The sequence below is a fragment of the Triturus cristatus genome, chromosome 2_2 (assembly GCF_964204655.1).
Source record: "Triturus cristatus chromosome 2_2, aTriCri1.1, whole genome shotgun sequence".
Taxonomy (NCBI): Eukaryota; Metazoa; Chordata; class Amphibia; order Caudata; family Salamandridae; genus Triturus; species Triturus cristatus.
The window spans coordinates 1,052,941,583-1,052,965,450 of NC_140582.1; the positions used below are offsets into that span (position 1 = coordinate 1,052,941,583).

Below are 23,868 nucleotides of genomic sequence, written 5' to 3' on the forward strand. Positions count from 1 at the left end.
GATGCAGACTGGCACAGCCTGCTCAGTTTCCAATGAGAAAGGGGCAGGGTTTTCTAGAAACTTCGCCTCATGTTGAATAATGATATTTAAGCTGGAAGCTTTCGCAAGCCAAGTGGAAGTTCACCACAGAGTAGACGTACTGCTGTGGGGGTGGCGGAACTTGAGTCCCGGCTGACACTCCTACCTAGGCTGTGACAGGGCTTCCCCAGCTAAAGAACGAGCAAGGATGATGCAAAATCAGTCAGTGAGGTGTTCCTGACCACTCTCTCACTCTCTCTCTCTTGTATATATTTTCTACTCTCTGCTACCTGTACATATTGCATTTCATTCTAAGTGTTTATTGTCGGTAATTGGCATTTTAGAATCTGCATTTACTGATATATTTGGCTTACCTGTTTTGAGCATTGCATTAACCCCTTCTGTGCCTATGACGAGCTGGACTCGTCATGGAGCACAGTCGTGCTGTGCCCATGACGTGTCCAGCTCGTCATGACACCCACCCACGGGGGAAGCGCTGGCGCTCCCCCCGTGAGTGGTCGATCTTTTTTTTTTTATTGGGAAGGCAGGGGAAGACCTTGCCCTGCCTCCCCCCGCCCCCCACCCCCACCCCCGCGTCATCAATGACGTCAGCGCGCGAGCCGCGCTGACGTCATCAGAGGGTTCCCCTTGGTTCTCCGAGGCGCAGGAAGCCATTTGCTTCCTGCGCGTCGGAGAGTGAAGGTGAGTTTTGGGGCTGGGGAGGGGGGATTTTGTTATGATCGTTGTTTTTTTTGCAGGGTAGGGGCACTATGTAGGTGGAGGTCGAAGCCATGCTGCAAGGCTCGGCTTCGTTCATGTTTTTTGTCTGTTGCATACATGTGAAATGGATCCAAAAAAAACGCTCTGCCGAGTAATGCCCTTCTTCTGATCTTTACTATTGCAAAGTGCAGCAGGATGGAGAGAGTTAGAAGATATTATATGGGAAATAAATACACAACTAAATAAAGCAAGACAGAGGGGTTGCAAAGTGGCCAGATTGGTTTTTTTACATCCAAATACACCAGCATCACTTTACAGAGTTTGCCAGTGAAGTGCTACTTTCGTTTTCTCGTCTTTCTTTGAACAGCATTGTGCTCTGCCGAGTAATGCCCTTCTTCTGATCTTTACTGTTACAAAGTGCAGCAGGATGGAGAGAGTTAGAAGAAATTATATGGGAAATAAATATACAACTAAATAAAGCAAGACAGAGGGGTTGCAAAGTGGCCAGATTGTTTTTTTTACATCCAAATACACCAGCATCACCTTACAGAGTTTGCCAGTGAAGTGCTACTTTCGTTTTCTCGTCTTTTTTTGAACAGCATTGTTGTTTCCAGGTTGGGAGAGTGTACAATTCCTGGAGGTACTGCAATACCTCGTTGTTTTTTTTCAGGGTGGGGGCACTATGTAGGGGGAGGTCGAAGCCATGCTGCAAGGCTCGGCTTCGTTCGTGTTTTTTGTCTGTTGCTTCCATGTGAAATAGATCCAAAAAAGAAAAAACGCTCTGCCGAGTAATGCCTTCTGATCTTTACTATTACAAAGTGCAGCAGGATGGAGAGAGTTAGAAGATATTATATGGGAAATAAATACACAACTAAATAAAGCAAGACAGAGGGGTTGCAAAGTGGCCAGATTGTTTTTTTTTACATCCAAATACACCAGCATCACTTTACAGAGTTTGCCAGTGAAGTGCTACTTTCGTTTTCTCGTCTTTCTTTGAACAACATTGTTGTTTCCAGGTTGGGAGAGTGTACCATTCCTGGAGGTACTGCAATACCTGGTTGATGGGTGAATTGGAAAACACAATGTGCACCATGGCTCTGTGTTTATGGATGTGGTCTTTTTATACCATACTGCTTTGTTAGCATTGGACAGTGAAACGGTTCCCTTCAGGGCCCTCTAGTCATGTCCATAACTTTTCAGGTGAAACCACTCGCTGATTTCTGAATAGTTAGTGAGAGATGGTTTAGGTAACCATGTTGTTTCTGCTTACATTTCAAATGCTTTGCATTCCCTATGAGTGGTTGCTTTTTATTTATTTTTTGGCAGCGTATTACTCTTATCAAGTGCATAATTTGAATTGAGCCACATCCAAGTGTTTATAGCGGGCACAATTAGGTTATAGCTGAAGGCAGTGCGAGTTTCTCTCAGTGGGCAAGTATGACGTTCAGTGGGGATGTGGCACTATGGCCAGAGCTGTCGAATTTGGAACTGGGGAACCGGGTTCAGCATTCATGACCAGTCCACCACACCACTGTACTGAGGGAGCACATTCCCATGCTAGACCGTAGAAGACCCCTCTAGACCTTAGAAGGCTTGATGTCTTAGCACAAGCAGGTGTACTGCAGTGGTGTCAATTGTGGGTTAACCTTGAAGGCCTGTCCACCACAATCCATACTGAAGTTCATCTCCAGTGTTGTGGGCAGGCCTACGAAGCAGCACACCCTAGAGCAACAGTGATCCAGTCGCTGTGACTGTCACTGAGGTCACATGAACCTTGAGCAGGTTAGGGCGATGCGAACGGTGTGACCTCACAGGGTACCTATTTCGGGTGGGTGTTTGCATTGTGCTGAGGGGATTACCACGGTAATTATTCACGCAGATCTCTGATGGATGTCACATGAGGTAAAATACTGCAATAAATGGCAGACACTCTGAAAACAAGAGCAAACGTTATGTTACATGAGGCAATGGTGGTAATTGTGCATGTATCAAAAGCAAACAAAATACAAGAGGTAGCCAACAATACGTTACAAGAGGAAAAGTGACATGTGTGCAAGTTACAAAAGAGTACAAAGTACAAGTAGAGGTATAAAAGTGCAATAAATGGCAGACACTCAAAACACAGGAACACACTGGGAAGGCACTTCTACGGGCATGGAGAACAGAATTTCCTATAATGTAAAGACTTCCTTCAGACAATAGAGAGGGTGTGAATTAAGTTTGGAAGTGTCTTTGCAGGAGGAGAACTTTGAGGTCAGTTTTGAAGGACTGGGAAGAGGGAGGGGGTGGTCCGGAGCTGAGGCGGAGTTCCAGATTCTCGCTGCGTTGCTTGTAAAGGATTGGGCCATCGATCTTTCCTTCTTGACAGTAATGTTTTTTTCTCCTTTTTATTCCAGTCTAAAGCTTTTGATTCCGGTTTCGACAGTGCTTGTTCTGCAGTTTTGTGTCGTTGCATTGTTTTGGTAAGAATTTTTTTTTTGTTGTACTTACTCCAAATGAGTAATATTGTAATGTCTGAATGAATTTTTTTGTAAGTGATGTCATAATGGCGGCATATTTAGTTAGTGGTTTGAGCATGAAATTCTTTGCGATTTGTTTTGCATAGTCTTATGTATAATTGCTTTTCTCTTTCTTTTTTAGTGGGATATTGTTGATCCATACTGTGTCTGTACAGAGTAGGTGGTGGTGAGTAGTTTAGCTGCCTCTGGCAAGTGAGTGGTATTGTTTTGGAGTATATATGAGTTTTTGATAAAGGTGCTTTTTGTTTATTACTTATTTTACAAAGTGTTTGTTGTTGTTGACTTGTTTGACAAGTTACCTTTATTAGTAAGCAATATGGCGAGCCTTAGAATGACTGCTCAACAGGTGGTTGGTATGCTTCTTGAATCTTCCTCTGAGCATGATTATGAGACTGACAGTGCGTCTGAGGGAGAGGAGGGAGGGGAAGATTCTGGCAGTGAGTTTTCTCTCCACATGGAATCATCGGATGATGAAGGTACTCTCAATGCAGATGAAGGTACTCTTGGTGTGGATGAAGCAACTCTCAGTGCAGATGAAGTGCCTGTCTTAGAGGAGGAAACTGCTGTGCCGATGGTGCAAGAGGCATCTGGATCGCAGTCTGAGGCTGCTAGGCTTCCTACTGGAAGTGCTAGACTTTGGGTTGATCCAAACATGGTGCAGCCGGTGTTGCCTGCCTTTAGCGGTGATGCAGGGTGTACAGTGGATTGTGAACACTTTTTGCCTATACAGTTTTTTCAGTTGTTTATGGATGATGTATTTTTGGGTGAGATTGTTGAGCAGACAAATGTGTATGCTGAACAGTTTTTGAGGGACAACAGCGACAAACTTAGGCCCACATATCTGGAAGAGATTAAGAAGTTTTGGGGTTTGACTTTATTGATGGGTGTGGTAAGGAAGCCAACCTTGGCTTCATATTGGTCTACTAGCCCCTTGTTGGCAACTGCCATATTTCCTGCAGTTATGACTCATCATCGGTATTTACTTTTGCTACGTATGCTGCATTTTGTTGATAATTCTATGGCGTTGCCACGAGATCACCCTGACTGTGACCGTCTTTTTAAGATTCGGCCCGTTCTTGATCACTTTGTAGATCGATTTTCTGAGATCTATACTCCAGGGAAAGAAATATCTATTGATGAGTCTTTGGTCTTGTTCAAGGGCCGTTTGGTTTTTAGGCAGTACATCCCTAGCAAGAGGGCACGCTATGGAATTAAGCTGTATATGTTGTCTGAGAGTAGGACAGGATATGTTTTTAATTTTCGTGTGTACGCTGGTAGAGATTCTACTATCGACCCCCCAGGTTGTCCGTCCACTTTTGGAGTTTCAGAGAAAATTGTGTGGGATCTTGCTAGAAGACTGTTTAACAGAGGCCACCATTTGTACCTTGATAACTTCTATACTGCTGTGCAATTATTTAAGGAATTGTATAAAGTGGACACTTTTGCATGTGGCACAATCCGCTCTAACCGTAAAGGTTATCCGAAAGAGCTTGTTTGCAAAAAACTTCAGAGGGGGCAGTGCAGTTCCTTGCGTAGTGATGAACTACTAGCTGTAAAATTTGTGGACAGGAGGGATGTGTACATGCTGATTACCATCCATGATGAGAGTACGTCACCTGTGGCTGTTTGGGGTCAGGTTGCTGAAGTGCGCAAACCTGTGTGCATTCTAGACCACAATAAGCACGTGGGTGGTGTTGACAGAGTAGATCAGAGGTTGGAACCTTACTCTGCTATTCGGAAGGCTTATGTTTGGTATAAGAAGTTGGCCATCCATTTCTTCGAATTAGCAATTTTCAATGCTTTTATTGTGTTCAAGGAGTGTTCTCCTGCGTCAAAGTTGACATTTCTTCAGTTTCAGCACTCTGTGATAGCTAGCCTTGTTGTTGTGGGACAGGCAAGTGTTCCTAGATTTGGAGTGGTGGAGGATGTGGTTCGATTGAAAGATCGCCACTTTCCTGATTTCATCCCTCCCACACCGGCAAAAGATTTTCCCACTAGGAGATGCAGAGTCTGTTGGCGAAGAGGTACGCGGAAGGAGCTTCGTATGTACTGCCCCGACTGTCCTTCTAAACCTGGGATGTGTGTCCCTGCTTGTTTTAGAGCGTACCACACGCAAAAGAATTTTTGGGAGCATTCATGAGTGGTAAAGTGAACTGCCTGGTGTGTATTCTTTGAAAAATTTGATTCTGTTTCAAGGTTGGCGTTAGTGCAATGTGTTTAGTTTCTGATTTTGTGTTTGTAGATTTGTATCTATTTGCGATTTGTTTGTGTTTTTATTTTTGTCTAAAAAAAATCCTAAATGTGTTGGCGGTGTGTGTGGACTGGCACATGGTGGGCGGTGTGCGTGGAATGGTGCTTGGCTGGCGGTGTGCGTGGACTGGTACTTGGCTGGCGGTGTGCCTGGACTGGCGATTGGCTGGCGGTGTGCCTGGACTGGCACTTGGCTAGCGGTGTGCGTGGACTGGTGTTTAGCTAGCGGTGTGCGTGGACTGGCGCTCGGCTAGCGGTGTGCGTGGACTGGTGCTCGGCTGGCTGTGTGTGAGTAGTGACTTGCTGCTGGTCACTACACACACTGCTAGCTGAGTGCCACTCCACGCAATCCATCAGCTTGTGTAGTTGCTGTGTCAGTAATGTGGGCGTGTGAAAGTGATGGGCCCTTGAATGGCGCTGTGTGCTGGTGTAAGTTTTGTTATGTGATGGGCCCGCAGCTGGCGGTGTGAATGGTTTTGTATGTCTCACATGTATGAAAGGTGTATGAATGGCCTGTAAAGAGGTTGGTGCCTTGTCGTGGCTTTACAGCTCACGAGCTGTGAGTCAATGGTTCAGTTTCTCGCCCTTTCAATTATTAACACTGCATTTCATTTTTGTGAAATCACTTGCTAATACAATTGTATATACTGAACCATCACTCACCCTCGTGCCAAATCCAACCAGTATGTGTGTGTGCTTGAGGATTAGATGGCCGTGCAGTAATATTTGCCTTTCTGAAGCAGGGTGTACCTTGTCCCTTTTGTGAATTTTGTAATGTGTTGTTTTTGTGCATGGTGGTGCAAATGGTCTTGTGTGTATCACGTATGAAAGGTGTGTGAATGGCCTGTAAAGCGGTTGGTGCCTTGCCGTGGCTTTACAGCTCACGAGCTGCGAGTCATTGGTTCAGTTTTTTCTCCATTTAATTATTGACAGTGCATTTCATTTTTGTGAAATCTCTAGTTAATAAAATTTAATATACTGAACCATCACTCGCCCTCGTGCCAAATCCAACCAGTATGTGTGTGCGTTTGATGAATAGATGGCTGTGCAGAAATCTTTGTCTTTTTAGTTTCTCTGCCAAGGTGTATGTTCCATGTAAGAATAACCCACCAACTGTAGATATTGTTGTAAACCCACGGGAGTTCATGGTGATGTCTCTCTTGTAAATTCCAAAAAGTTATTTTATCCACAATGTCCTGCAAACCTCAAAATGTCTGTCACATTTTCCTTGCAATATTGTGCCGAAATTCTCACGCTGTAGAAACAAACAATGTCAAAACGATCTGGTTTTGCAAGGGGGTCAACTGTCTTTTTGGCCCATGCTCGGCGGCCATCTAGGGAAACCTACCAAACCCATACATTTCTGAAAACTAGACACCCGGGGGCTTCCAGGGAGGTATGGCATCACCGGGCTCACTCACATTTCCCACCTCCCAGCGTTCCCCTGGGTCTCCCGGTAAAAATGGTGCCTCACTTGTGTGGGAGGCCCAAGTACACGCGACAGGCAAGGGCCCAAAACGTAGTGAGGCGACATCAAAATTGCCCATCTCAAAACCACCTGGTTTTGCAAGGGGGGTCACTTGGGTTTTTGGCCCGGTGCTCGGCGGCCATCTAGGGAAACCTACCAAACCCATACATTTCTGAAAACTAGGCACCCGGGGTCTTCCAGGGAGGTATGGCTTGCGTGGATCCCCCAACGTTTCCTTACCCAGAATCCCCTGCAAACCTCAGTTTAAGCTGAAAAAATCACTTTTTTCACACATTTTTGTGTGGGAAAGTTGTGGCATCACCGGGATCACTCAAATTTCCCACCACCCAGCGTTCCCCCGGGTCTCCCAGTAAAAATGGTGCCTCACTTGTGTGGGAGGCCCAAGTACCCGCGACAGGCAAGGGCCTGGTGATGCCACAACTTTCCCACACAAAAATGTGTGAAAAAAGTGATTTTTTCAGCTAAAATTGAGATTTGCAGGGGATTCTGGGTAAGGAAACGTTGGGGGGATCCACGCAAGCCATACCTCCCTGGAAGCCCCCGGGTGTCTAGTTTTCAGAAATGTATGGGTTTGGTTGGTTTCCCTAGATGGCCGCCGTGCACCGGGCCAAAAACCCAAGTGACCCCCCCTTGCAAAACCAGGTGGTTTTGAGATAGGCAATTTTGATGCCACCACACTACGTTTTTGGGCCCTTGCCTGTCACGGGTACTTGGGCCTCCCACACAAGTGAGGCACCATTTTTACCGGGAGACCCAGGGGAACGCTGGGAGGTGGGAAATTTGAGTGAGCCCGGTGATGACACAACTTTCCCACACAAAAATGTGTGAAAAAAGCGATTTTTTCAGCTAAAATTGAGGTTTGCAGGGGATTCTGGGTAAGGAAACGTTGGGGGATCCACGCAAGCCATACCTCCCTGGAAGCCCCTGGGTGTCTAGTTTTCAGAAATGTATGGGTTTGGTAGGTTTCCCTAGATGGCCGCCGTGCACCGGGCCAAAAACCCAAGAGACCCCCCTTGCAAAACCAGGTGGTTTTGAGATAGGCAATTTTGATGTTACCTCACTACGTTTTGCGCAGTTTCCTGTCGCGGGCACTAGGCCAACACACACAAGTGAGCTACCATTTTTCTCGTAAGACTTTGGGGAACGCGGGGTGGATGGAAATTTGTTGATCCACGCAGATTCCGGAACTTTCCACCACAGAAATGTGGGGAAAATGTGTTTTTTTTGACAATTTTTTAGGTTTGCAAGGGATTCTGGGTAACAGACCCTGGTGGGAGGCAGTCAAGTCACCCCATCCTGGATTCCCCTGGGTGTCTAGTTTTCAAAAATGTATAGGTTTGCTAGGTTTCCCAAGGTGCCCGCAGAGCTAGGGTTCAAAAACTACAGCTAGTCATTTTGCCTAAAAAGGGTCATTTTTCACTGCGAAATTGAGGTGTGACTACGTTGCGTTTTGCGCCGTTTCCTGTCGCAGGCACTTGGCCGACCCACACAAGTGAGGTACCGTTTTTCTCGTAAGACTTTGGGAAACGCGGGGTGGGTGGAAATTTGTGGATCCACGCAGATTCCGGAACTTTCCACGACAGAAATGTGGGGAAAATGTGTTTTTTTGGACAATTTTTTAGGTTTGCAAGGGATTCTGGGTAACAGACCCTGGTGGGAGGCAGTCAAGTCACCCCATCCTGGATTCTCCTGGGTGTCTAATTTTCAAAAATGTATAGGTTTGCTAGGTTTCCCAAGGTGCCCGCAGAGCTAGGGTTCAAAAACTACAGCTAGTCATTTTGCCAAAAAAGGGTAATTTTTCACTGCGAAATTGAGGTGTGACCACGTTGCGTTTTGCGCCGTTTCCTGTCGTGGGCACTAGGCCGACTCACACAAGTGAGGTACCGTTTTTCTTGTAAGACTTTGGGGAACGCGGGGTGGGTGGAAATTTGTGGATCCACGCAGATTCTGGAACTCTCCACGACAGAAATGTGGGGAAAATGTATTTTTTTAAACAATTTTTTAGGTTTGCAAGGGATTCTGGGTAACAGACCCTGGTGGGAGGCAGTCAAGTCACCCCATCCTGGATTCCCCTGGGTGTCTAGTTTTCAAAAATGTATAGGTTTGCTAGGTTTTCCTAGGTGCCTGCAGAGCTAGGGTTCAAAAACTACAGCTAGACATTTTGCCAAAAAAGGGTCATTTTTCACTGAGAAATTGAGTTGTGACCACGTTGTGTTTTGTGCCGTTTCCTGTCGCGGGCACTAGGCCGACCCACACAAGTGAGGTACCGTTTTTCTCGTAAGACTTTGGGGAACGCGGCGTGGGTGGAAATTTGTGGATCCACGCAGATTTCGGAACTTTCCACGACAGAAATGTGGGGAAAATGTGGTTTTTTTGACAATTTTTTAGGTTTGCAAGGGATTCTGGGTAACAGACCCTGGTGGGAGGCAGTCAAGTCACTCCATCCTGGATTCCCCTGGGTATCTAGTTTTCAAAAATGTATAGGTTTGCTAGGTTTCCCAAGCTGCCCGCTGAGCTAGGGTTCAAAAACTACAGCTAGACATTTTGCCAAAAAAGGGTCATTTTTCACTGCGAAATTGAGGTGTGACCACGTTGCGTTTTGCGCCGTTTCCTGTCGCAGGCACTTGGCCGACCCACACAAGTGAGGTACCGTTTTTCTCGTAAGACTTTGGGGAACGCGGGGTGGGTAGAAATTTGTGGATCCACGCAGATTCCGGAACTTTTCACGACAGAAATGTGGGGAAAATGTGTTTTTTTTGACAATTTTTTCGGTTTGCAAGGGATTCTGGGTAACAGACCCTGGTGGGAGGCAGTCAGGTCAACCCATCCTGGATTCCCCTGGGTGTCTAGTTTTCAAAAATGTATAGGTTTGCTAGGTTTTCTAAGGTGCCCGCAGAGGTAGGGTTCAAAAACTACAGCTAGACATTTTGCCAAAAAAGGGTCATTTTTCACTGAGAAATTGAGGTGTGACCACGTTGCGTTTTGTGCCGTTTCCTGTCGCGGGCACTAGGCCGACCCACACAAGTGAGGTACCGTTTTTCTCGTAAGACTTTGGGGAACGCGGGGTGGGTAGAAATTTGTGGATCCACGCAGATTCCGGAACTTTCCACGACAGAAATGTGGGGAAAATGTGTTTTTTTGGACAATTTTTTAGGTTTGCAAGGGATTCTGGGTAACAGACCCTGGTGGGAGGCAGTCAAGTCACCCCATCCTGGATTCCCCTGGGTGACTAGTTTTCAAAAATGTATAGGTTTGCTAGGTTTCTCAAGGTGCCCGCAGAGCTAGGGTTCAAAAACTACAGCTAGACATTTTGCCAAAAAAGGGTCATTTTTCACTGCGAAATTGAGGTGTGACCACATTGCGTTTTGCGCCGTTTCCTGTCGCGGGCACTAGGCCGACCCACACAAGTGAGGTACCGTTCTTCTCGTAAGACTGTGGGGAACGCGGGGTGGGCAGAAATTTGTGGATCCACGCAGATTCCGGAACTTTCCACGACAGAAATGTGGGGAAAATGTGTTTTTTTGGACAATTTTTTAGGTTTGCAAGGGATTCTGGGTAACAGACCCTGGTGGGAGGCAGTCAAGTCACCCTACCCTGGATTTCCCTGGGTGTCTAGTTTTCAAAAATGTATAGGTTTGCTAGGTTCCCCAAGGTGCCCGCAGAGCTAGGGTTCAAAAACTAGAGCTAGGCACTTTGCAAATAAAGGGTAAATTTTCACTGCGATATTGAGTCGTGACCACGTTTCGTTTTGCGCCATTTCCTGTCGTGGGCACTATGCCTACCCACACAAGTGAGATACCATTTGTATCGGGAGACTTAGGGTAATTCAGATTTGTAAAGGAACTGTTATTATCTATTGACTTTCGATGCATTTCTGCCTTCCAAATGAAAGATATTGTGTAAAAAAGAAGTCATTCTAAAAAATGACTGATAATTCTCATGCTAGTATGAGTATTCCCAATTTCAGAAATGTGCAAATATCTACTGTTTCTAAACTCTATATTTTGTTCCCATTTCAGAAATACATAGGTGTCTTTCATACCGATTTTTCGATGTTCACATTTTTACAGAATAATTACTATATACCCGGTACATAATAAAAAACCATTGCAAGTTACTGCTCAGTTTTTGGCTCTGGGTTCGTCTGGTTCTTGGTGAACCTACAAGTCCTATATATCCCCACAACCAGTAATGTCCAGCGGTGCAACGGTATATTGCTTTCAAAGAGCTGTCATAATTAGAAGAAGTTACAGGTGAAAACGTTGACACAAAAGGCTGTTTTTTTCAACTAATTTTCAATTTATCTTATATTTCACTGTTTGTTTCTATGAAAAAACCTTGATGGATCTACACAAATGACCCCTTGCTGAATTCAGAATTTTTTCTTCTTCTCGAAAATGTATAGCTTTTCAGGATCCATTATTGCTTTTGTACCCATTTCTGCCATTAACTGGAAGGAGGTCAAAAGCACAAAATATAGCACAAATAGGCTATGTCCCAGAAAAATGCCAAAACTGTGTAAAAATGTTGGATTTCTGACAAAAGTCTGGTTTCCCCGAAAAGCTGGGAAAATGGTGATTTCAACCCCACAACCCCTTTTTTGATAACATTTGCAGGGAAAAACCCAGATGCTTTCATTTGCAGCCCGTTTTTCAAATTTTTCCGAAAAAAAACAAAATGTTGCTGTATTTTGGCTCATTTCTGTGACCCCTCTAGGAGAATCCACAAACCCTGAGTACCTTTAGAATCCCCATGATGTTGGAAGAAAAGGACGCAAATTTGGCGTGGATACCTTATGTGGTCAAAAGGTTACAGGGGCCTCATCGCGCACTACCCCAAATAGCCAAAAAAAGGCTTGGCACAGGAGGGGGAAAGGCCTGGCAGCGAAGGGGTTAATCAATAGTTTTCTTTGAATCTGCATTTATTGATATATTTGGCCTACCGTTTTGAACATTGCATTAATAAACTTATGTGTGTTATATTCCATACATTTGGATTGATTTATTTACCTCGCCTTAAGTGAGTGTTGTGTCTTACCTTTGTCTTAAGGGAGTGTTGGGGTTTTGGGTGTGGCTTGATGGTGAGCAGCCACATTTATTACATCTTGGCGTCATTCTCACAGGATTCGAAAATTAAAAGGGGAAAAAATATGTTTTTTAGAAATTGAAGGCAGATTCACAGATACCAATTGATATATTTGGATGGGAGGTAATCCCATATGGTGCGCTAGCCTATGAGTGGGCTAATTGTGCTGGATTAAATGAGAATTGGAATGTGTGTGTTTAGCTACATTAGACAGGAAGGGGCTGGATCCCCTTAAGTGTTTATTTAGAAATGCATACACAATATGTTCAGTTGACCTCTATGATGTTAACCTGTCAGAATAAATTATTGCATAGATAAGTTGGAAACCTACCAGACTGTGGCAGAGAAGGCTATAGTTGGTATCACGCAAAAAAAGTATAGAAAAAGCAGAGGAAGGGTTAATAAGAGAACAGTGCGTTTAGTTATTGCAAAGGTTGGAATTGACTGGGACCCTGAAATGTGGGTTGTTCTTTGTTTGACACGGTCTGTGGACCGCCTTTGGGAAAAGCAGAAATACTGAAATGCATATTTGTTTTGACATAGGAAAAGTGCAAAATTAGGAAAATGTAAAGAGAAATTCATATTTAAATTGAGACAGTGCTGTGTATCTTTGTGCTCAAAAAGACATGTACTTTAAAAGTGCATGCAGGAATGTGCTCTCCCCTTCTATGAGAAAAGGAGGGAGGTAGGAGTCTTGGATTGAAAGAAGTAAGATGTGAACTGCTGAGTGGGGGTGTTTCAGTTGAATTTTGTGTATTCCATTTGAGAAAAGCGTTTCAAAGCTCTGGGCTGTGAGGGTTTAGCTGAATAGAGAGGATTTTCAATGTTAAAACATATAGCTTGTGAATTCTGTTTTGTTCTTACAGAGGTGAAAGGGTTGAAAAAGAATGTGAGCATTGCAGGAGGGAAAGGCTGTTTATCGTCTCAGACATGAAATGCGTCCTTGGAGTGGGTGGCATGTAGAAATCTGGCACAAGGGAAGAAATTAAATACACTGGTCGTGCCTCATTGACAGCGTCTTTGAGATAAATGTTTGGGAGGCTTGCAAATAGGCGCAGTTTTCCTCCTCCCCTCTGCAAAAGAAAGAGGTAGGGATCGAGAGGAGAGAGAGCAGAAAGGAGAGGGTTTGTTGCTGGCATGTTCGCAGTGGCTCTTTGACCTTGACGATAAGCAAATTGAATTCTGAAAGAGGGGGCCTAGAGCAGACAGAGAGGCATGAAAGGGGTTTTGAGATACATGGTTTGAAGAAAATGAAAGTGTGCAAAATGCATAAGTTTCATAAGTAGAAATAAAAAGAGGTTAAAGAGAAAGTGAGTTAAAGGGTGTTGTTTCACGAGCAGAACAAGTTGGAAGGAAAGGTGTTTTGGTTTGTGCAAATTCAGGTATGGATGTTGTATTGCTGGAAAAGGTGTCCTTTTGCCATCCTTGTCTGCCGGCCTCACAGAAGGTCTTAATTAATTATTTTGAGGATGTTACTCAGCCAGAAAGGAATGTGCAGGAAAATGAACAGATCAGTTTGTTAGATTTAACGATCGCTGGTCGTAGGTATAAATTGGACATGTTGGTGAATAATTAATTTTGATCTACATGGAAAAAAGCTATTTTGGAAAAAGAAATGGTTTTAAAGGCATGGTCAATTCAGAAATGTGACAGTGTATTTTGTGCGCCAGATCAGGAGCAGTGTAATATTTTTAGTTATATTGAAGAACAGGAAAAAAAGAAGAGTATACTTTTAAATTCACACGCTGAACAAATACAGATGCTTTTGTGTTTTTGCGCATTGGAAGACACTGGTCAGAGGGAAATAGAACACTATGTGATTTATCAGTGGGAGAACACAATGGTGATTAAGTGGTATATACAGACAGAAACTGCAGTTTTGCATGCACAGTTTGTGCAAGACTCAACAAAAAGTTCAGGGGTGTAATTTGAGACACAGAATTCCCCAGTGAAGTGGCAGGGTGTACTGCAAAGCGCAGCTACAGCTACTATGCATGACAGAACATTTAATTTCCTTACAGATGAAAAGGCTAAAATCTTGGAGACAGAGGTGGTGACACATGATTCAGATTTGGTGTGCATGATTAAATTCGAGCACCTAGGAGATAAAGACCATACAAACAGGTGGGCAGACAATGAAGGGATGTATATCCCCCTAGATTTACTCAGAACTATAATTTCTATGTGTCAGGATGCACAAGTGCAGTCTCAGTTAGACAGGATTGTGGCGCAGCAGCAGACTGCATTTGAATTGACAAAAGAGGCTATTCAGCACGCTTTGGATTTGTGGCCAGTGTGGGAGGGGGATGTTGAGCTGAATGTGACAGTACAAGGACCATATGCCAATTGGGGCCTCATGTAGGTAGCTATATACCGGTCGGTAACGGCCGAAATTCGGTAAATATCCCGTTACCGACCGGTATTTAGCTATTTGGGATGTAGGAGGCATAATTCAGGATTCGGTAAATTACCGAATCGGTAAAATACCGAATCGGTAAATACCGAATCCTGAATGTAGGGAGCACTCTCAAGAGTGCAAATTAGAATTAAGAATTCGTTATTTACCACCAAATACAGGTTGGTGATAAATAACGAATACCTTGCAAAACGCAATATTTTGCAGATGTAAGAGTGCCATGTGTATGTGCGCCACATGTGCACACATGCAAGAATCAGGGGTGCAACAGGGTGTCAATGTGACACCCTGCCACCCTTGTATATGCTCCCCCCATTACCGAATCGGTATTTACCGAATCGGTAATGGTGACTGGCTTCCCATTGATTCCTATGGGCCTCCAGGCCCATAGGAATCAATGGGAAGGTATGCCCCATTACCGAATCGGTAAATACCGATTCATATTTACCGAATTTTTCCGATTCGGTAAAATTTACCGAATCATTACCTACATCACATTTACCGATTCATAAATACCGAATCGGTAAAATTCGGTATTTATGAATCGGTAAATGTGTTGCTACCTACATATGGCCCTTAGAGTTTGTGGCAGAAGCAGGGAAGAATGAAAGTACCTTTAGTGTTTTGGACAAAGAAATTGCCAGACCCTGGAGAGAGGTACATCCCCTTTGAAAAACAGTTGCTTGCATGCTATTTGGCTCTAGTGGATACTGAGCAATTGACCATAGGGCACGATGTGATTCTGAGACCTGAGATTCCTATAATGCAGTGGGTGATAAGTTCACCCAAGACTCACAGAATTGAACATGCACAGGAAGCCAGCATAATCAAATGGAAGTGGTATATATAGGATAGGGCCCGAGTAGGTCCCAAAGACACCATGGTGTTGCATGAGCAGGTGGCGCAGGTGCCAATGAAATAGACAGAGGTGTTGCATGATGTACCTGAAATACAGGAGGCTCCTGTAAAGTGGGGTGAGCCATTAAGCGAATTGTCCGTGGAGGGCAAGAAGCATGTGTGGTTTACTGATGGTGCAGCCAGGTATGTAGGGACTAAGAGGCACTGGAAGGCGGTGTCATACAATCCTGTGATCCAGAAATTGTTGACCACTACTGGAGAAGGAAAGAGTAGTCAGTTTGCAGAACTATATGCTGTGTACCAAGCTTTGAAATAAGAATTTGCAGGAAAATGTCATATTTAAACTGATTCATGGTCCACTGCCAATGGGTTAGCAATTTGGGTTCCCACGTGGCATGCTCATAATTGGATGATAAATGTAAGGAATTGTGGAAAGAGATTTGGACCATGTTGACAGAAAGTACAGTTAACGTGTATTTGATTAAAACTGTGATTTTGCAGTTTCCTGTTTGTCAGAATGCACAAGCCAGAACCAGTCACACAGGAGGTGAAGGACGAGTTGAGGAAAGGAGAATTACCAGAGCCAACAGAGCACTTGGGCTGCCTTGGGCTGAAGTACCGGGGATTTTAGGACCCCAGCGGTGCCAGGGATAGCACCCTATGACTTCGGGTTATCCTGTTGCTGTAGTATTATAAAAGACGCTCTCATGGTAATGTAACAAAGAACTTGGCAGAAGAAGCTGAAATATGAAAAAGACATCTTTATTAAACTCAAATGAGTGACAATCCCACATTCCTGTTCAACCAGCCCACAATTATTTACCCAGCGAGGCTCAGATCCCACATCAGATATCGATAGGCCCCAATAAACATGAGCATCTCCTGTTTGGGAAACAAGCCATAAAGCAGGAACAGTCAGGTGTGAAAGAGATTAGCTGGAGGCTCGTGTTTAATGTAAAGGCTTTATGGTGTGTCAAGCCCTGATGCTAATCACAGGTGGCCAGAGGACGGGGAGCTCGTGAGACCGGACTGACCTGGGGCAGCAGAGCCAAGCTGCCCAGGTCATAGAGAAGTCAAAGGAAGGCACATGTGCTCTAAAGGCCTGTATTTGCTTCATAATATGTAGCCTATGTGAGGGCAACCATAAGATGGCCACCGCTCTAAGATGGAACCCACGTAGTGATGTATAATATCGTATACATAGTGCATTTATCAATGAACCGTTATATAAAGCACTTGTACATACCGCATTGGCCATTCGCGGTTTGCTAATACCGGAAGAGACAGGGGTAGGGCCCTGCCTCCTACGCGGTCCCAAATTTTAAAGTACCACAGACCCTCCTTTTGTCCTTACATAGGCAATAACTATACTCTCATCAATCCGAGTCTAGGTCAATATTCATGAAGTCATGGAGATGTTGCTGTAGCATCATCCTATTACTTAGCTCGTTTTCTGATACATGTTTCCTTACACATGTAGTAGCACAAAGGCCACATATGGCGGGACAAAAATAAGGAATACCTCTGTCTGTAGCAGGCGGCATAAGATCACACACCCAATAATTAGTGATGTTCATTACCAACTAGTGTTGATGCAGAAGCTGTACAAAATAATTGCTTACGAATTCTAATCTTTTAACCTGCCCATGTTCAGGAAAAGGGTGAAAACAGTACAAAGAAGCAGTGGTAGGAAAAGACATAGGTTGGGAAGCGGGTGCAGAAGTCAATTGAGTAGAGAAAAACGATCCCACCCATAAATGACAATGTCATGCTTGAAAAGACACTAGAAAACACGTTATTAAGAACATATAAACAACGGGAGAAAGTAGTAACCACTATTGCAAATGAAATAATAGTTTTTCACAACCCTAAGCAAAAAGCAAATCCCAAAATTATCTAGTAACATTTTTAGGGCTCAGTAATTTCAGTAATTCTTGTATGTTCAGGTGAAACAGTGGTGACCCTCATCAATGCTCTAAGGTGAAAAGGGGGACTCTTTCCACAGAAAATGGACTTTATTCTGCTTATACTAAACAGAATAGTACTTTAAAACAATGCCAGCAAAACAATCTGTCTCCTTAACACCTACTCTATACAATCACACGGAAACCTCTTGTGAAACCACCTATGCCCAGAGTCCGTTCAAAAAGCCTCTCTGGCAGGCTTCTATTGTCCATCAAATCTTCTTCTGCTGTTTTCTTTTGCATGGGCCTCTTCATTCAAGCCTTACATGAGAAAAGTACTGCTTAGTTGGAGTGCCCTCCTGGCAAACACCCACAGCTCACTCAAGAGTCTCAATGTCTCAAGGCAGTGCGCCAGTATCTTTCCTGTGCGGCAGGCACTACAGGTAGTGTGCTCTCCATTGATCAAGGGCATAGGTCATCTCGTGCAGACCTGGGACCATTCTCAGGCTCCAACACTCATTATTCAGTGTCAGAGGACGCTCGGGCTGTTCTTCCATGGGCCCTAGAATTAGTGCCTTTTGTCAATCTTGGATCCGCCGGTGCACTGCACTTCCATTGGAGCAAAGGAAAGGGGGGTGTGTGGCCAAAAACTCAGGCCCAGGGGCTCAAGGGACTGCACACTGTCAGAGGTTACCAGCACATGACAGGCGCTCTTGTGCACTGAAATTCTGGTTCTGTGGCAAAACCAGCTCCTCCATCTTTTCTGATGTTGAACGCCTTCTGATGAAGCAAGTGCAATGCTTTAAACAGTTCATTGTATAACAAGGGGACTGCAAACAGGTGGTCTGTGAGTTTCAAAGGAGTGGCCACACGCCATGGGACAATTTTGGTCTAGAATATACTGTCATTCTCAAAAAGCAATACAAATATAAAGGCAGTAGGTAAAACAGCGTCTCTAATCTTTTCAATTGGGTTTCCGTGTGAGAGCCTCCATCATTTAAGGGTAGATAACTACACGAGAATTCTGTCTACATGGATGTCTTCACATATGGTGGCATTGTGTAATGGGGCAAACACATTTTTTTTTCAATGATTAGGTGTTCCTAAATTCCTTATCTAGAACATCTCAATAGAGAAATCACATGGTACAGATTATCATGGGCATGTAGAAAACTTTCACATCAGGTGCAATATGCAATACACAGGCTAATAGTCAAATATGCAAACAAAAGACAAGAACTAGAGGGTCCTGATATTTGCATGATTAGAACACATCTGATCCTACCAAAAATTAAAGCAGCAGGAACAAAAGGGTAAAAACCACATTAAAAATAGACATTGAAAATTCGTCATGTTCAAAAAGTAAACGTAAGATATCTCCTATTGAGATGGAAAACTTGTCTTACTATAATATTGTGTCAGTTAACCAGTCTATCGCTACTCTGACAGTCAGGCTGGAAAACATTGAAGCAGGCCTAAGGAAAATTCTTGGAAACCAGTCTGGCCATACAAAAGGGAATTATACATAAACATGCAGTCTGGAGGTGTGTACCTGAACAATACACCTACAATAATAAATGGGCTGACTGGTGAAAGGAATACGGAAAAGGGAATTGGAACTAGGACACAAATAAAATCCACAATAACTAAGCATGATGCGACATTGGTCAGGGGAGAAGCAACAAAAGGAAAAAAAAAATCTATAGGAAGACCAAAAATTATTTGGGTGATAGTCAGGCATGTGACACAACACCAAGAGTACGGGTGATACACAAAGGCCAAAGTTACATACATTTTAACTCTACCGCTGGCGGCTACACCATATACGGTAATCTTAGGTAATGTTCCAGTTCCTTCTTCAGGGAAAAATGAAAACCTAGTTTTCTTTTAAGGAACAAAAGCCATAGGCTACTTAGGAAGCAAAACATCATTAACTAATGTAATATAGAAATTAGGCCACCTTGAGTCACAGATCTATAATTTCATCCTTAGGTCCAATCAAGGATACATAAATGTAAGGCTGCCTGTTCCTTTAAGGGAAGGGGCAGTAACGTGACTAACTACAGGTGACACACTTTGATCCTGTATATCTCTTTTATTTCCCTTCAATACAATTATAGCCAAATAGACATGCACTGGTAAAGTGTTGTCTCTCATGTTCACAGCATGAAATATCATTAGCTGTGGAATTTAGTAACCTGAACAAGTTCAACCAACTGTTGTGTAGCGATGGGCATCGTCATGACCATCCCCTCACAACACAGGTAAACTTGTAATAGTATCAAAAGCAGCAACAAAAACAACGAAAACATGCAAAAAAAAATAAAAAACGCACAAAACGTCAAGCCATCAGATATACTTGCTGTATATCAAGCACAAAAAGCATAGGCAAATTTTAATAGCATATGTGAGTAAGCGGTGACACACAAACACCATGTCATGTACTTTATGCACTGTAAAACTGCAGCCCAAAACCCAATATTTGGGCCTGTTTAATTTGTCAGGTTTAAAATCCTTACCCTCCTTTTTGACAGTAGATCCCCAGTCAATGGAAATCTGCTGTCAAACATAACTTTACTGTCTCTCTTCTAACATACAGGACCAGCAAGAACAATTCATGATAGGACCAAATACACAAAAATAAATTTCCATTACTTAACTGTTACCCTCTTGTTGCAACATCAAGCCACCGTAGTTTTACCTTTCTGAAAGTAAAAATCGTTACATGACACTCCATATTAATTTGGCACCTACAATTTCCACTGTGAAAAAAAAAGGTCTTAATTGGCAATGCGTTCTCACGTAGGCATGTAGCCTTAAAAATTTGTTTTAGAAAAAAGGCTGCATCTTGTTTTCTGTCTAAGACTTAATGCAACACTTCGTTTTCTGTTAAATAACACAAATGTATCAGTTCTGCAAAGCATTTAACATGATGTTTGGGCTTTCAAAGAAAACCCCTTTTCTATATTTTCCCTTTGGAATTAAGTTCTTTAGTTTTAGTGATGTTGTTATGGAGAAACCAGAAACCCCAGCTTTAGAGGCCCGTGTAGCAAGGCCATTCTGCATTCCACAGAGGCAAGGCCCTAATTTAAAAGGTCATAAATGTCAACTCCATTGTTTACGGGAAAGATAGCATCTCCTGACCGAGCCAGCCTCTGCAGCTCTCCCAGCCCCCAGCTTCTGCCACTCTGAATTTGTCAAAGCCAGAAGGCCTTCCTAATTCCTCCTAACTTGCAATAATTCACTCTATTTTGTAAAATAATTTCTCCTTTTTAGGCGCTAAAAAAATGATCCCTATTCCCAGATTGTTAAACTACATGTACTGTGAATAATTCACAAAACTTAATAACACATATACCAGTTTTTAGAATAAATGCTTGTTGCAATCCTATGCAATGGTACACATTTCATCAACTTTAAATTAATGAACTTCTCAGTAGGTCCAGCTGAAGTTAGAACCTTCAACCCTGATATTAAAACAAGCCGTTGTACTGGCATATTAACTCATTGAATCATAAGAAGGCACAACCTGTAAATATATATCAAACCTAAATTAATGTATTTACTGAAGCCTGAGACACTTTAAAAAGTACTCTGAATGAAAGAAAATGCAGTTAAAACAGCGCTTTTACCCAAATTCGACTTTGATATTTTAGGTATTAAAAAATGAGTATCCTACAATTTTCTTGCATAATATGCATTACCAGAATGTCCATTACATAACCCATGAGTCAGGCATTGGAAATAATAACTTATACTTTATAAAAATGAGCTTGTTTGCGCCTGCGCCAAGGGAAAATTGTACACACGAATGCTTGCCATTTTAGTGATGCAACACAACTCAAATCAAATTTTAATGCTAGGAGGCCATAGTATGAGTATTAAGCTTTATAAATATCAAAAAACGATTTTGAAAAGCACTTATTTTTTTAAATAATTTTTCCATGATTAATAATTTTCTTTAAAAAAAATCCCAATTATTCGTTTTTGTGATAATTCCATGTATAACAAGCAAGCTGCATCTCTTGCCTATCATTTTGGACACATTTAATTCACAAGCCTAAGCGCATAAGCCCAATTTGAAACGCGTCACATTTTTGCGCCACTTTCATTTAAAAGGACGGTTATGCAAAATTCCACCCGTGTTTAACTGGGAAGGTGCTGGCTGGATGAACATTCTCTCAAATATACTGCAGCTGAAAAGTTTGCCTGTGAACATCTAATACAATGCATCTAAGGAAAATGCTGTAAATTTAGTTACTTTTGCAAAAATAGATAATTTCGTTTTTGGGGCCTTATTTATATCTATTGAATGTGGTTCTAATTTTATCCTTTAAGCATTTAACGGCAGTTTTGGATATGTGCACAACTGCTCATTCTATAAATTAAATAGCAACACATAGCTATTTTAGCACATCACACCGTTCATTTCTGCATTTTTTCCTAAGTTTCTACTTGATATTAATTAACCAACATTTTACTTAACAGACTGAAAACATCAAAAGACCCACAAACACATATTGAGCTCATTTCAGACATAAACGGAAAGGGGGTCAAACAGACAATACAGCGCGCTTTAGCCATTTTTCATAAATAGCGCCGTCGCAATTTACTTACTGAAGTTGCACTAATGAGAAAACCACATAGACATTTAAACACACAGTTGACTTACAAATCAATACGCATGACAGAAAGAAAGAACAGCTCACAGACTATACTTGAACCAAACCATTTGCAAATACTAGTTGTAAGTCATATTTACAAGAAACGCTTCTCAATAGTATTCCAAAAGGCTGCATAAACAGCCCAACAGACAGATGTATGTCCAAGAAGTAGTGAGTGCGCTCAATTCACTAGCTTTGCCTAGCAGAACACCACACAAAATCGTTCTGCATATCTTTATTCATAAAACTGCGCAGAACGAAGGATCCTTGTTTTGTATTATGTCATATTTTAATTCCCTGGGGATACAAAATCACCAAGGAAGAAATATGTTTTCAAATCTAACCGATTTTAACTATGGTACCGTCCAAAAAAGCAACACATTTTTCCATGTGAGCTTACAAACAGGCATGCAACTAAACCAAATGGAGAAATATCTCCTCATTACCTGCCTACACAAATTGCAATTCGCATATCCAAACCTATACAAACCAAAAGTTGGCCAACACAAATTTCTACATTTCAAACTTGCTAAGATCAGACATCTTATAGCTCACTAATCTAACTTCAAACTTCAAGGGGTTATCTCTACCAATACACTCGCAAATATACGAGACCCTTGACTATGGTAATTGCAATGACCAAATCAAAAACCAAGAAACCAACCCCTCGGCTTTGGTAATTGCGATAACCAAATTAAAGACCCAAAGAACCAAAGGACTGGGAGCGACCCATTTATACTTAATTCTTATTTTTACTAATCAAAATGTTACCCAAATTCTAACTGCCAAGTTCTACATGACTAAACGGTCTTTTATAATACTCACGCCAAAAGGGTTCTCATGCAGGAGTGACATCATGTGTAGGATCAAAATCAGGAAGATCAGAAATATACTGGGCTGCATAAAAGAATCTCCAGAATCCCTGTGCACAGATTACCTTCTTGGTAGAGTCCTGTTCTGTCCTCCTCAGTAGATTTCAGTCTCCTGACAAGATCACTCCCACAAGAAGTCACTTCGCTGATGAGCCACTCTGTTGGGGCGCCAACTGAAGTACCGGGGATTTTAGGACCCCAGCGGTGCCAGGGATAGCACCCTATGACTTCGGGTTATCCTGTTGCTGTAGTATTATAAAAGACGCTCTCATGGTAATGTAACAAAGAACTTGGCAGAAGAAGCTGAAATATGAAAAAGACATCTTTATTAAACTCAAATGAGTGAGACTACGTCGCACAGAAGCCTTAGCAACTGAATGAGGCAGTCTGCAGAACAAAAACCAGTCTTCTATTTTATACAGAATATTACGCTTTGGGCAACACCGCCCCTGTTTTACAAGTGGTCATTCACATATTTTGGCTTCAAAGAAAAGGCAGAGTCATGGTGACAATCCCACATTCCTGTTCAACCAGCCCACAATTATTTACCCAGCGAGGCTCAGATCCCACATCAGATATCGATAGGCCCCAATAAACATGAGCATCTCCTGTTTGGGAAACAAGCCATAAAGCAGGAACAGTCAGGTGTGAAAGAGATTAGCTGGAGGCTCGTGTTTAATGTAAAGGCTTTATGGTGTGTCAAGCCCTGATGCTAATCACAGGTGGCCAGAGGACGGGGAGCTCGTGAGACCGGACTGACCTGGGGCAGCAGAGCCAAGCTGCCCAGGTCATAGAGAAGTCAAAGGAAGGCACATGTGCTCTAAAGGCCCGTATTTGCTTCATAATATGTAGCCTATGTGAGGGCAACCATAAGATGGCCACCGCTCTAAGATGGAACCCACGTAGTGATGTATAATATCGTATACATAGTGCATTTATCAATGAAACGTTATATAAAGCACTTGTACATACCGCATTGGCCATTCGCGGTTTGCTAATACCGGAAGAGACAGGGGTAGGGCCCTGCCTCCTACGCGGTCCCAAATTTTAAGTACCACAGGGTTTCTGCCAAT

The 23,868-nt window shown here is 42.9% G+C and overlaps 1 protein-coding gene across 1 annotated transcript in view; it reads left to right on the forward strand.

Moving 5' to 3' along the window:
• The window catches only part of POLN (DNA polymerase nu), a 2,789,368-nt gene that overhangs the window by 2,182,325 nt on the left and 583,175 nt on the right, over positions 1 to 23,868 (forward strand). The gene's annotated exons all lie outside the window — the stretch shown is intronic.